Source organism: Hyla sarda, chromosome 5, assembly GCF_029499605.1.
Source record: "Hyla sarda isolate aHylSar1 chromosome 5, aHylSar1.hap1, whole genome shotgun sequence".
In the NCBI taxonomy this organism is placed as follows: Eukaryota; Metazoa; Chordata; class Amphibia; order Anura; family Hylidae; genus Hyla; species Hyla sarda.
The window spans coordinates 345954828-345967695 of NC_079193.1; the positions used below are offsets into that span (position 1 = coordinate 345954828).

A 12868-nucleotide genomic window follows, 5' to 3' on the forward strand; every position below is an offset into this window, starting at 1 on the left:
AACAGGAACAAGTGCGAGACCACATGATTGATAGTCATGTGATAGTATTTACTCACGTGACCATAGAGAATCATGACGCCTTAATCACAGATTGGTTGAATTCACAGCGACGGCGGAAAACAGAACCGGAAGTGACATCATAGTAAAAAGCTTTAAATAAACGAGCATATGGTCAAATATCCATTAGCCTGGTGAATCCTTGACAAAGCCAGTTCACTGGCAAAATGTTGGGGAGGCAGGCGATAGCCTTTTAGACAGTAACTCTCTATACATGACAGCAAATCAGTGGAAATATTAGAGATAGATGGGGTGGATATAGCATCTTGAAAGATGCAAGATGCAGCAATACAAGCTCATGCACACTAAAGAGCATAAAAGGAAGGTGTGAGAGACCTCATACAGCCCCGTATACGGAAAAATGAGAAAGTTATATGTGGTCAAAATAGGTGAAAAAAGTTTGAGATTTTTTAAAAGTAGTACAATAATAGCAAAGTATATAATCATGGAAATAATTTTAAAGGGGTACTCCGGTGGAAAACATTTTTTTTTTTAAATCAACTGGTGCCAAAAAGTTAAACAGATTTGTAAATGACTTCTATTAAACAATCTTTACCCTTCCAGTACTTTTTAGCAGCTGTATGTTACAGAGGAAATTCTTTTCTTTTTGAATTTATTTTTGTCTTGTCCACAGTGCTCTCTGCTGACACCTGATGCCTGTATCAGGAACTGTCCAGAGCAGGAGAAACTCCCCATAGCAAACCTATGCTGCTCTGGACAGTTCCTGACACGGACAGAGGTGTCAGCAGAGAGCACTGTGGACAAGACAAAAAAGAAATTCAAACATAATTTTTTTTTAATAGAAGAAATATACAAATCTGTTTAACTTTCTGGCATCAGTTCATTTAAAAAAAAAAGTTTTCCACCGGAGTACCCCTTTAATTCTATTGACGCAAGAAAACATGCCATTTTTACTGTAAATTGTACAGCGTAAAAAAAAATCTTTGGAACAGTGGGCTGTGCAAATGAAAAATTAACAACCCCAATACCCCTTATTTTCCGGGTCACCGGAGACCCGTATGATCCAGAATCACCGCAAATCGCCGGTGTGAATTCCCCGGAAATTTGCGTTGATCGCCGACATGGGGGGAGGGGGGGGGTCTCAGGACCCCCCTGGGCATTTGCACGGGGTGACTGCTGATATCTATCCCCGCGTGGCAGGGACCGAAATTTACCATGGGCGTACAGGAAGTCCTTGGTCCTTAACCCCTTAAGGACTCAGGGCGTACCTGTACGTCCTGAGTCTGCTCCTGTTCTATAACGTGGGGCCATAGCGGGTCGGGCCCGGCACCTTGCAATGGCTGGGACCCGTGGCTAATAGCATGCGGCACAGCGATCAGTTGAACGCCGCAAAGTTGAATGCCGCGTCTTAAGTGAAAGTAAAACATTGCCGTTAGCTCAGGAGGCTGTTCAGGACCGCCGCGGTGAAATTGTGGCATCCCGAACAGCTGTAAGACACGAGGAGGGTCCCTACCTGCCTCCTGGTGTCCAATTGCCGAATGACTGCTCAGTGCCTGAGATCCAGGCATGAGCAGTCAAGCGGCAGAATCATTGATCAATGGTTTCCTATGAGAAACCATTGATTCAATGTAAAAAATCAGTGTGTGCAGTGTTATAGGTCCCTATGGGAGCTTTAACATTGCAAAAAAAAAGTGAAAAAAAAATCAATGAAGATCATTTAACCCCTTCACTAATAAAAGTTTGAATCACCCCCCTTTTCCCATAAAAATAAAAAAAAGCAGTGTAAATAAAAATAAAAATAAACATATGTGGTATCGCCACGTGCAGAAATGTCCAAATTATAAAAATATATTGTTAATTAATCCCTTAATCGTATTGAACCACAGAATAAAGAAAATATTACCGAAAAGTGCACAGCGTAACAACAAAAAACCCTAATAGTTGCATAATTTGTTTCCCACTGTATAATATATATATATATATATATATATATATATATATATATATATATATATTTGTTTCCTCGTAAATTTTAAACTTTAAGGACCCAGGACGTCCCCGTACGTCCTGGCGTTTTCCGGTCTCTGCCGCGCAACGGGCAGAGATCGGAACCGGATGCCTGCTGAAATGCTTCTGCAGGCATCCAGGGCAAACGCCGAGGTTACTTCCCCCCGCCCTGCCCGGCCCCTGGAAGTCCGGAGAGGACGGGAGGAAGACCGGAGGACGCGGCGGGGGACGGGGGAGTGCTGGGGCCCGGCCCCGGTACTTACCTCGTCCCTGAAGACCCGGATCCCGGCTATGAAGACGGCGGCGGCGGCGACAGGTGAGTTCCTCTTCAGCCGCTGTTGGGCCCTTTACAGCAATGCACGTCGCCGTAAAGAGACATGCATTGCTGTAATGGGACCCTGTATACTACAACTCCCAGCATGCCCAGACAGCCCTTGGCGTCTGGGCATGCTGGGAGTTGCAGTTTTGCAACATCTGGAGGTCCACAGTTTTGGGACCACTGTGCCCTTCCAGATGTTGCAAAACTACACATCCTCAGCATGCCCTTACTGTCCAGGCATGCTGGGAGTTGTAGTTCTGTAACATCTGGCCCTTCAGATGTTGCAGAACTACAACTCCCAGCATGCCTGGACAGTTTTGGAATACTGGGAGTTGTAGTTTTGCAACATCTGGAAGGGCACAGATTGGGAACCACTGTATTAGTGGTCTGCAAACTGTAGTCCTCCAGATGTTGCAAAACTACAACTCCAAGCATGCTGGGAGTTGTAGTTCGGCAACATCTGGCTCTAAAGATGTTGCCGAACTACTACTCCCAGCATGCCTGAGAATGTTTGGGAGTTGTGGTTTTGCAACAACTGGAGGCACACTGGTTGGGAAACATTGTCTGTTTCCTAACTCAGTGTTTCCCAACCCGTGTGCCTCCAGCTGTTGCAAAACTATAACTACCAGCATGTACTGATAGACTGTGCATGCTGGGAGTTGTAGTTTTGCAACAGCTGGAGGTCCCCCCCCTGTGAATGTACAGGGTGCATTCACATGGGCAGGGGGCTTACAGTGAGTATCAGGCTGCAAGTTTGCGATGCAGCAAATTTTGCGCAGCAGCTCAAACTCGCAGCGGGAAACTCGCTGTAATCCCCCGTCCGTGTGACTGTACCCTAAAAACACTACACTACACTAACACAAAATAAAAAGTAAAAAACACTACATATACACATACCCCTACACAGCCCCCCTCCCCGATAAAAAACGTCTGGTACGCCACTGTTTCCAAAATGGAGCCTCCAGCTGTTGCAAAACAACAACTCCCAGTATTGCCGGACAGCCGTTGACTGTCCAAGCATGCTGGGAGTTTTGCAACAGCTGGAGGCACCCTGTTTTGGAATCACTGGCGTAGAATACCCCTATGTCCACCCCTGTGCAAATCCCTAATTCAGGCCTCAAATGCGCATGGCGCTATCACTTTGGAGCCCTGTCATATTTCAAGGCAACAGTTTAGGGTCACATATGGGGTATCGCCGTACTTGGGAGAAAAAGCCTAACAAATTTTGGGGGGCTTTTTCTCCTTTAACCCCTTATGAAAAGGTAAAGTTGGGGTCTACACCAGCATGTTGGTGTAAAACATTTTTTTACACTAACATGCTGGTGTTGCCCTATACTTTTCATTTTGACAAGAGGTAAAAGGGAAAAAAGCCCCCCAAAATTTGTAATGCAATTTCTCCCGACTACGGAGATACCCCATATGTGGGTGCAAAGTGCTCTGGGGGCGCACAACAAGGCCCAGAAGGGAGAGTGCACCATGTACATTTGAGGTGATTTGCACAGGGGTGGCTGATTGTTACAGCGGTTTTGACAAACGCAAAAAAAAAAAAAACACATGTGACCCCATTTCGGAAACTACACCCCTCACGGAATGTAATGAGGGGTGCAGTGAGAATTTACACCCCACTGGTGTCTGACAGATCTTTGGAACAGTGGGCTGTGCAAATTAAAAATTTCGTACAGCCCACTGTTCCAAAGATCTGACAGACACCAGTGGGGGGTAAATGCTCACTGTACCCCTTGTTACGTTCCTCAAGGGGTCTAGTTTCCAAAATGGTATGCTATGTGGGGGTTATTTTGCTGTCCTGGCACCATAGGGGCTTTCTAAATGCGACATGCCCCCGAGCAAAATTTGCTCTCAAAAAGCCAAATATGACTCCTTCTCTTCTGAGCATTGTAGTTCGCCCGTAGTGCTCTTCAGGTCAAATAATGGGGTACCTCCATACTCAGAAGAGATGGGGTTACAAATTTTGGGGGGTATTTTCTGCTATTAACCCTAGTAAAAATGTGAAATTTGGGGGGAAACACACATTTTAGTGATTTTTATTTTTATTTTTTACATATGCAAAAGTCGTGAAACACCTGTGGGGTATTAAGGCTCACTTTATTCCTTGTTACATTCCTCAAGGGGTCTAGTTTCCAAAATGGTATGCATGTGATTTTTTGTTTTGCTGTTCTGGTACCATAGGGGCTTCCTAAATGCAACATGCCCCCAAAAAACCATTTCAGAAAAACGTACTCTCCAAAATCCCCTTGTCGCTCCTTCGCTTCTGAGCCCTCTACTGCGCCCGCCGAACACTTTACATAGACATATGAGGTATGTGCTTACTCGAGAGAAATTGGGCTACAGACATAAGTATACATTTTCTCCTTTTACCCCTTGCAAAAATTAAAAAATTGGGTCTACAAGAACATGCAAGTGTAAAAAATGAAGATTGTGAATTTTCTCCTTCACTTTGCTGCTATTCCTGTGAAACACCTAAAGAGTTAAAACACTGACTGAATGTCATTTTGAATACTTTGGGGGGTGTAGTTTTTATAATGGGGTCATTTGTGGGGTATTTCTAAGATGAAGACCCTTCAAATCCACTTCAAACCTGAACTGGTCCCTGAAAAATTGTGAGTTTGAAAATTTTGTGAAAAATTCGAAAATTGCTGCTGAACTTTGAAGCCCTCTGGTGTCTTCCCAAAGTAAAAACACGTCAATTTTATGATGCAAACATAAAGTAGACATATTGTATATGTGAATTAAAAAAATTGAATTTTGAATATCCATTTTCCTTACAAGCAGAGAGCTTCAATGTTAGAAAAATGCAAAATTTTCATCAAATTTTGGGATTTTTCACCAAGAAAGGATGCAAGTTACCACAAAATTTTACCACTATGTTAAAGTAGAATATGTCACGGAAAAACGATCTCGGAATCAGAATGATAAGTAAAAGCATCCCAGAGTTATTAATGTTTAAAGTGACAGTGGTCAGAAGTGCAAAAAATGGCCGGGTCCTAAAGTGTAAAATGGCTGGGTTAAAGGTGTCATCACAAAGTACAACTGGTCGCGCAAAAAACAAGCCCTCATATGGGTCTGTGGACGGAGAAATAAATGAGTTATGTCTCTTGGAAAGCGAGGAGGAAAAAAATGTAAACACAAAAATGAAAACTGTCTGTGTCCATGAAGGGTTAATTCAATAAACAGCCCCCGGGGATCCTGCACTGCTCCTAATAACACGTCACATACAGGCGGTACACGGGAATGCTGGGAAATGTAGTTTCTAGACATTCGACTTTCCTACAAGTCCCAGAGCGCGCCGCTGCCGTACCTTTAATCACGTGACGTCAGCTCGCAGCAGCGTGATGACGTTTAGGACGCGTGCTACGTCGCCGTCATCCCGGGCAGCCTCTCTGCAGAGTGGAGGAAGAGGAGTGCTTGCTTTCCTTGCCCGTGTATGCTGGGACCTCGCCTCGCATGCTGCAGCCTGATGGGCGCTCCACACCCGGGGCCGGGCGCACGCTGACCTGGGAGTCCGTCCAGTCCAGGTGCATTGTGGGTAATGTGGGGAGTTCTTATTGTAAGGGGGAGATGGTGCTGTAATGGGGAGTCCAGGTCATCTGTAGGGATTCTATGCAGTAGTATCCCCCCAATAATGTGGCTCCACTGCTCTTGAAAAACTACAACTCCCAGCATGCATGGGGAACACAGCTTTACATGATGTAACAGTGTTCTGCAACCAGGGTGCCTGCAGTTGTTGCAAAACTACAACTCCCAGCATGGCCGGACAGCCTTTGGCTGTCCGGCCATGCTGGGAGTTGTAGTTTTGCAACAGCTGGAGGCACCCTGGTTTGGAAACACTGACAGCTGGTTGTCATGTTTATCCGTTCCTGGAAAAGCTGTAGTACTGGCCGCATTGAAGTCACTATTCATCTTGGTGTGCTGGGATCTGTAGTCCTGCAGGTGCAATGCTGGGATCTGTAGTGCTGTCATCTGCTTCCTATAGGCAACCTTTTCTCCAGTCTTATTTATAGCACTTGACCCCTTTAAGGTCAGTGTTTCCCAACGAGCGTGTCTATAGCGGTAACAACACTACAACTCCCAGCATGCCTGGACAGCTGTTAGCTGTTTGGGCTTGCTGAGAGTTGTAGTTTTGCAACAGCTGGAGGATTGCAGGTTGTGACATTCAGTCCTTAGGCCCTATACATGGGGGATTTATCAAAACCTGTGCAGTGCAACAGTACTGCCGTTACCCATAGCAACCAATCAGATTTTTTTTTTGTAGGCCTTTTAAAATATTATAAAAGCTAACTGGTTGCTATGGGAGAGATAGATATAGAGATATATATATATATATATATATATATATATATATATATATATATATAGTATTTTTTTTTATAAATTAAAAAATATTTTTTTATATCTTTTGAAATAGTTTTTGTTTTGAAATATAGGTTCATATTTTTTTTAATATGCATTAGTCATATTAAAGAAGAATCTAGATATAAAAATATATTTAAAATGAATATTATTTAAAAAAATTGTAGTAAAAAAAAAAATATATATATATATATATATATATATATATATATAATTTTTTTGGGGTTTATTTTGAACTTAATTTGTCAAAGGCTGCAATAGGCAAGTGCGTGTTCATAACTGTTTTTGCTTGATACTTGCCTATTGCAGCCTTTGGCAAATAAAGTTGAAAATAAACCGGAAAATGTATTTTTAGTTATATAATATTTTTTTCATTTATAATAATTATAAATTGAAAAAAATATATATATTAATTTATAATTATAAATTAAGAAAATAAAACACACATATATATATATATATATATATATAATATTTTGTGTGTGTTTTTTTTATTTTTTATTTATAATAATTATAAATATATTTATCTTTTATGAATGGAGCATTACATATGTGCACTGCCATCCCATTCATTATCTGTTTCATTGTTTACCACCCAGGGTGTCTCCAGATGCAAAACCACTCCTAACAGGCCTTTGGCTGTCCGTGCATGCTGGGAATTTAGTTTTGCAACAGCTGGAGGCACCCTGGGTGATAAACACTGTTCTGTGGAGCTGCTGAATACAGTAGAGTACAACCTTTGCCTTCAGCAGCTCCTATAGAGAATGAATTGAGTTTATGCACATCCAGCCACTTCTGAAGATCGCTGGTGGCCCCAGTTTGGAAACAAGCTGGTAACGTGGCTTTGGGGGGGGGATATTTTGTTTTGGATACAGAATTACAGATCTAAAAGTAGTAAAACTCACAAAGTAGAAGAGAACAAGACAACCAGGTATGGATTAAGGCGCCACGTTCTTCCAGGACTCTGATAGGTGTCTTAGTTGGGGTATGTTTACACTTACATGTATTACGGCATTAAACGAGAATTTCGCATAATTCTCCCCACTGAAATCCCCCTTCTTTGCCATGAGAAAATGGAGCAGAAATGTTTATTTTTCCATGTGGTTTAGCAGAGTGACTTAATGTTATTTTCCTTACACATTCCACCAGAAGAATTAACATTCATTTCTGCCGGTGTTCGGATCCTCATAAGTAACGGAAAACCCATAAAAATCAATGGAAGTCTAATTAAGGTGGAATTTAGCACAGGACATTTTGCGTTGATATTCTGTAGTGTGAACTCGCTCTTAGTGGGGTTGTATAAAAAGATTTTATGCAGGGATTTATACCACTTAGATACAACCTTACAACAATTTACTTAAAGGGGTACTCTGTCCCTAGACATCTATCCTAAGAATATGGGATAAGATGTTTGTCTCCAGGCCAGTACCCCGGCGTTCTGAACCAAAAAAAAATTAAATTTTATATATATAATAATTTTTTTTTCATTTTAAAATTATTATAAATAAATAATAAAAAAATATATTTATTAGACATGAATGGAGGGGGCGTGGCATGACATCACCAAAGCCAGCATTCCGGTCTAGTACCAGCGACCGGACCCCCCGCAATCACATCTTATTCCCTATCCTTTTAAATTCTTACCCACCTGGACGTCTTGTGAGGTCTGATAAGTAATAAAGTATTTAAAAAATAATGAAGATTTTTGCTCCTAAGACCAGGCCGTTTTCTTCTTGTATTTATGATGTTTTCTTGTGTTTCCAGTGACGCAGTGAGCCGGTATCTACGATCTGCTCAGACCTTTGAATGAAGCTTAAAGGAGCCGCAGCTCATAGGTAGGTAACCTGTAGGAGCAACAATAGACAATAATAGGTGGCACCACTGAGTTTTGCCTATAAATCCAAGTTTATCTTGTATTTTGTATTTTCATGCAAAACATACATCACATCAGTGATAAACACCCAATTCTTGTGCAAAGAGATTTAAAGGGGTACTCTGGTGGAAACCCTTTTTTTAATTTAATCAACTGGGACCATAAATTTAAACATATTTGTAAATTACCGTATTTTTCGCCGTATAAGACGCACTTTTTCCTCCCCAAAACTAAGGGGGAAAAAGTCGGTGCGTCTTACGCGGCGAATACACCCCTATCGCGGCGGTCCCTGCGGCCATCAACGGCTGGGACCCGCGGCTAATACAGGACATCACCAATAGCGGTGATGCCCTGTATTAACCCTTCAGACACGGCGATCAAAGCTGACCGCCGCGTCTGAAGGGAAGGTGACACTAACCTGGCTGTTCAGTCGGGCTGTTCGGGACCGCCGCGATTTCACCGCGGCGGTCCCGAACAGCCCGACTGAATAGCCGGGTTAGTGCTTACAGGACACCGGGAGGGACCTTACCTGCCTCCTCGGTGTCTTCTCCGTACAGGGATCCCCTGTATGGCCGGCGCTCTCCTTCCTCGTCATCATGTCGTCGCGTATGTGTGTCGGCGTGCGTAACGACGTGATGGCGGCGACGGAGAGCGAGGATACCCGGCCGGCAGCAGAGATGTTCGGGAGCGATGGTGACACGGCGACAGCGATGGAGCGACATCCAGGGCAGCGGTGACGGGTCCAGAGCTGTGGGGACACGTGAGTATTACCTCCTATGCAGTGGTCTTCAATCTGCGGACCTCCAGATGTTGCAAAACTACAACTCCCAGCATGCCCGGACAGCCAACGGCTGTCGGGGCATGCTGGGAGTTGTAGTTTTGCAACATCTGGAGGTCCGCAGGTTGAAGACCACTATTGGGTTCAAAATCGTTATTTTTTAGATTTTGCACCTATAAATTGGGTGCGTCTTATACGCCGGTGCGTCCTATAGGACGAAAAATACGGTACTGCTATTAAAACAGCTTTATCCATCCAGTACTTATTAGCTGCTATGTAATACAGAGAAAGAGAAATTTTCTTTTTGGATTTCTTATTTTTTTTTTTTCTGTTCAGTGCTCTCTGCTGACACCTGTCCATATCAGGAACTGTCCAGAACAGGAGCAAATTTCCATAGCAAACCTATTCTGCTCTGGACAGTTCCTGATACAGACAGATGTGTCAGCAGAGAGCACTGTGGACAGAAAAAAAAAGAAATCCAAAAACAAAAGCACTTTCTCTGCAATAATATACAGCTGCTAAAAAGTACTGGAAGGATAAAGATTTTTTTAATAGCAGTAATTTACAAATCTGTTTAACTTTCTGACACCAGTTGATTAAAAAAAAAGTTTTTCACCGGAGTACCCTTTTAAACAAGTTCAATAGCTTATTGGTGCAATTTTCATAGTCCCAATATGAATATAATTGCATTTGCAAAGTGCAAATAAGTTTATCTGGCTCTTCGGTAACCCAGTTGTGCAATCATATTGGAACTATGAAAATTGCCGCTAATGAATTAATAAGCTTTTTTTTTTTTTTTTTGTCTTTTCACAAGAATTGGTATCTTATCACTAGAGATGAGCGAACTTATGGTAAATTCGATTCGTCGCAAACTTCTCGGCTCGGCAGTTGATAACTTTTCCTGCATAAATTAGTTCAGCTTTCCGGTGCTCCGGTGGGCTGGAAAAGGTGGATACAGTCCTAGGAGACTCTTTCCTAGGAATGTATCCACCTTTTCCAACCCACCGGAGCACCTGAAAGCTGAACTAATTTACGCAGGAAAAGTCATCAACTGCTGAGCCGAGAAGTTCGTGACGAATCGAATTTACTGTAAGTTTGCTCTACTTATCACTGAAGTAATGTATGTTTTGCAAGATAAAGTTGCATTTATAAGCAAAACTCAATGGTGCATCATATTTGGACATTCAGGTGGGGATAGGGGATACCCCCACAACAAAGCACTTTATAGATCTTTGACCAAAAGTGTGTTCTGATTACCTGTAGGAGGACATGGTTGAGCGAACACCCCATGACCATAGGGTAAAGGAATAGGATGAGTATTGTTAGTCCTGTGGGTGCTGTCTTTGGTGAAGGCCTGAGGGCGCCTGGAAGGTCACACTGGACAAAATGCTCTATTCTATGTGTATGTGTGGGGGAGGGATGACATGAACAATGCTTCACATTGCTGACCCCTAGATGAGCAGATATTATATTACAATCAGTTGCAGAACCCTTATTGCTTGTGGGAAATTTTGTGCAATTCCTTAAAGGGGTACTCCGGTGGAAAACACTTGTAAATGACTTCTATTAAAAAAAATCTTTACCCTTCCATTACTTTTTAGCAGCTGTATACTATAGAGGAAATTCTTTTCTTTTTGAATTTCTTTTTTGTCTTGTCCACAGTGCTCTCTGCTGACACCTGATGCCCATATCAGGAACTGTCCAGAACAGTATAGGTTTGCATTGGGGATTTTCTCCTGCTCTGGACAGTTCTTGATATGGGCATCAGGTGTCAGCAGAGAGCACTGTGGACAAGACAAAAAAGAAATTAAAAAAGAAAAGAATTTGCTCTGTAGCATACAGCTGCTAAAAACTACTGGAAGGGTAGAGATAGGAGTAATTTACAAATCTGTTTAACTTTCTGGCACCAGTTGATTTAAATGTTTTCCGCCGGAGTACCCCTTTAATACCAAGTTTCTGAAGTCAGCCCTTTGCATATGTCATTTTTTCCCAAGCAGGGTGCCTCCAACTGTTGCAAAACTACAACTCCCAGCATGCTGTTGGCTGTCCGGGCATGCTGGGAGTTGTAGTTTTGTAACAGCTGGAGGCACCCTTCTTGGGAAACACTGGTCTGATGAATTCCTGAGTTAGGTGCTGGTCGGCAAAGTGTTCCTTTAAAGGTGTACTCCACTGGAAAACTTTTTTTTTTTTTTTAAATCAACTGGTGCCAGAAAGTTAAACAGATTTGTAAATTACTTCTATTAAAAAATGTTTTAATCCTTCCAGTACTTTTCAGCTGCTGTATGATCCACAGGAAGTTATTTTCTTTTTGAATTTCCTTTGTCTGACCACAGTGCTCTCTGCTGACACCTCTGTCCATGTCGGGAACTGTCCAGAGTAGGAGCAAATCCCCATCGCAAACCTATCCTGCTCTGGACAGTCCCTAAAATGGACAGAGGTGTCAGCAAAGAGCACTGTGGTCAAGCAGAAAGGAGATTCAAAAAGAAGTGCTTCCTCTGTATTAGGCTGGGTTCACACTACGTTTTGTCCCATACGGGAGCGCATACGGCAGGAGGGAGCTAAAACCTCGCGCTCCCGTATGTGACCGTATGCGCTCCCGTATGCCATTCACTTCAATGAGCCGACCGGAGTGAAACGTTCGGTCCGGTCGGCTCATTTTTGCGCCGTATGCGCTTTTACAACCGGACCTAAAACCGTGGTCAACCACGGTTTTAGGTCCGGTTGTAAAAGCGCATACGGCGCAAAAATGAGCCGACCGGACCGAACGTTTCACTCCGGTCGGCTCATTGAAGTGAATGGCATACGGGAGCGCATACGGTTACATACGGGAGCGCAAGCTTTTAGCTCCCTCCTGCCGTATGCGCTCCCGTATGGGACAAAACGAAGTGTGAACCCACCCTTATACAGCAGCTAAGTACTGGATGAATTAAGATTTTTTAATAGAAGTAATTTACTAATCTGCTTAACTTTCTGGCACCAGTTGATTTAAAAAATAAATAAATAAATAAATAAATTGAGAAAAATTTCCACCAGAATATCCCTTTTTAAACATTAAGGGGGAGATTTATCAAAACCTGTGCAGAGGAAAACTTGCCCAGTTGCCCATAGCAACCAATCAGCTTGCTTCTTTCATTTTTATGAAGGCCTGTGAAAAATGAAAGAAGCGATCTGATTGGTTGCTATGGGCAACTGGGCAAGTTTTACTCTGCACAGGTTTTGATAAATCTCCCCCCTAAGTGAAGGTTGGACGATATTGGTGATTTTGGACAATTTGGTTGGAGTTTGAGTGTTCAGGCCCCGACTGGTTGAGGACGAGCAGCGATTACCTCTTCAGCCACCTCTACTGAGGAGATCTGTCCCAACATATTGCATTTCCACAAGTAAATTAATGTCCCCTTTCTAGGAATTGCTGTTTATGGACGACCCTTGTACTAAGATGTATGGATATTGGGGGAGATTTATCAAGACCTGTGGAGAGGCATAGTTGACCAGTTGCCCATAGCAA

The 12868-nt window shown here is 42.8% G+C and overlaps 1 protein-coding gene across 2 annotated transcripts in view; it reads left to right on the forward strand.

Moving 5' to 3' along the window:
• The first annotated feature begins 5703 nt into the window (after positions 1–5703).
• The window catches only part of EBAG9 (estrogen receptor binding site associated antigen 9), a 43564-nt gene continuing 36399 nt past the window's right edge, over positions 5704–12868 (forward strand). Inside the window, exons 1-2 of one of the 2 annotated variants that reach the window (XM_056522604.1) lie at positions 5704–5877; positions 8477–8547. The gene's annotated coding sequence lies outside the window, so the exon portion shown is untranslated. Of the gene's footprint in view, positions 5878–8476; positions 8548–12589; positions 12744–12868 lie in introns of those variants that run through there. The other variant, XM_056522606.1, reaches the window with a different exon arrangement.